The sequence below is a fragment of the Portunus trituberculatus genome, chromosome 41, assembly GCF_017591435.1.
Source record: "Portunus trituberculatus isolate SZX2019 chromosome 41, ASM1759143v1, whole genome shotgun sequence".
NCBI lineage: Eukaryota > Metazoa > Arthropoda > Malacostraca > Decapoda > Portunidae > Portunus > Portunus trituberculatus.
Window position 1 is genome coordinate 32,691,426 of NC_059295.1, and position 2,500 is coordinate 32,693,925.

General features: G+C 47.3%; 1 protein-coding gene across 6 annotated transcripts in view; it reads right to left on the bottom strand.

Annotated features, from left to right (window-relative positions):
* Nucleotides 1-2,500, bottom strand: part of LOC123516909 — a 133,162-nt gene that overhangs the window by 28,778 nt on the left and 101,884 nt on the right. The gene's annotated exons all lie outside the window — the stretch shown is intronic.

Sequence of the window (2,500 nt, forward strand, 5' to 3'; positions counted from 1 at the left end):
CGGACTTCCCACCGCTGCGGCTTCGAGTTAGAAAGGTCAGTCATCTCATGCAGTGAACTTTTTTTTAAACATTTAGTGACAAGAAAAAAAAAAACACTGCGGAAGGAATTTTTTTTAACATTTCCTGACAAGAAAAATAACGCAGAGAGAGAGAGAGAGAGAGAGAGAGAGAGAGAGAGAGAGAGAGAGAGAGAGAGAGAGAGAGAGAGAGAGAGAGAGAGAGAGATGCTTCTTTTTCCCCGGTAGCAGATCACGTGCGGTTTTAGTTATTAGCTTGTTCTTCAGCGTGTTTTTCTTGCATCACGTTGTTACACTTTCACTAAAAAGAATGGCGAAAGATGAAGCCACCACCGCTTCTCTCTCTCTCTCTCTCTCTCTCTCTCTCTCTCTCTCTCTCTCGTCACCATCTACATGGGTTCCTTACATGATATTCGAGAGAGAGAGAGAGAGAGAGAGAGAGAGAGAGAGAGAGAGAGAGAGAGAGAGAGAGAGAGAGAGAGAGAGAGAGAGAGAGAGAGAGAGAGAGAGAGAGAGAGAGAGAGAGAGAGAGAGAGAGAGAGAGAGAGAGAGAGAGAGAGAGAGAGAGGCTTGTCTGCATCATCACAGTACTTGCTCCAGACGTGACATGCACGCACACACACTCACGCGCGCTCACGCTCACACACGCCCACCGAGCACCGTTCAGTTCTGCACTAGTTGTGTCGCGAGGTCACTTCTCACTAGACCACCACCACCACCACCACCACCATCGCAGCAAGGAGTTATCATGACTAATGCTTTCTCGTAACCTTACCTTACCTTGCCTTATTTACCCAAAATATCGTAATCTTATCCTATAGGTAACTCAATCTAATTTAACCAAACCTGAGCTAATCTAATTTAACCACTTCAGGACTGGGACACATTTCTACCTTGAGATTTGTGTACGATTAAACCATTTTATTGACATTAGGAAGGGTCTATGGAGGTCAGAAGATTAATAGCCATAGTCTTCACATTTCAATCTCCCACATGAGTTTCTGAGGCTGTATAAAATCACCAAATAGTAAGCAGAATGATTATAGAAACGCGTCATGGTACTTAAGGGGTTAAGCTAATCTACGCTATTCGTACCTTTCTTAATTAAACCACATTCAACTCAACCTGACCTAATCTAAGCTAACCTTGCTTTGCCTTACCCGACCTACACTAACCTTACCTAACCTTACTCAACTTAACCTAATTCAACCCAACCTGACCTAATCTAAATGTAGCTAATCTTGCCTTAAGCCTTACCCAACTTACCTTAATCCATTAACCACCTTACCCTACTTTAACCCAGCCTGATCCTAACCTAAATTTAGTTAACCTTGCATTTGCCTTGCCTTACCTAACCTACCCTTCTCTCACCTCACTTTATTGAACTTACCCAAATTTCGTCTTTAACCCCTTCAGTACCATATTCAGTCTGCTGACTATTTGATGATTTTACACAGCTTCAGACACTTATATGGGGGATTAAAATAGTGAAGACTGGACATTAATCTTCTGGCCTCCATAGACCCTTCCTAATGTCAATAAAATCATCTGATCGAACACAAATCTCAAGGTGGAAATGTGTCCCAGTATTGAAGGGGTTAATCTAATCTAAGCCAACCTACTTCAAACCAATCTTTCTTTGCTACAAGAATGTCTAACTTACCCTGACCTACGAGCAATCACCACATGAGCCGCCTGTCAGGGTTAAGTGAGGAAAGAACAGAACATTTGCACCAAGGCAAAAGCTTATTTAATGGTGTTGGAGGGGGGGGGCGTGCTTCCGGGATTCATCATGCAGGGCGTGTGGGTACATAGAGGGGAAGGGGCGCCAGAGAGTGATGCAGGGGGCGTGGTCGTGCTGCTGGTGTGTGTGTGTGTGTGTGTGTGTGTGTGTGTGTGTGTGTGTGTGTGTGTGTGTCGCCACGCCCGCCCACCCCAGCCTCACCACCCTCGACAGCAGCAGCAGCAGCAGCAGCGGTGAGTCGTTAGGTCTGCACGCAACGCAAGATGACTCCACGCACGCGACCAGCCCCGCCCCTCCCTGCCCCCTTCCCCTTCCCCTTCCCCTTCTCCACACCCCACCTCCCCCTCAAACCCTCGCTCTTCCCCACACCCCAGCTGCTGCACCACACTTAGGGGGGTTGCTGCCTCCCCTCCTCGCCACCACACTCCCACCTGGCGCCGCACACACCTGCCCTGCCTGCTGCCTCGCCCCGCACCGTGACGCACCGCAGCCTCACCGCCGCCGCCGCCACGATCCGCCAGGAAGGACTCAAGGCACGGTCCCCCTGGCAGGTTCTCCCCGGGCGATTGAGTTCTTATTTGAGGTTCTTCAGTAATTTGCATTGATTCTGAGAAGTACTGCTTGAATTTATTACTATTTTTTTTCATTTATTTACTTGTTTTATATAGTTTCCAGGTCCCGTGTTATTAGATTTAAATGCTTTAGTACCCAATGGATGGATTTGTATGGGAAGGAAGT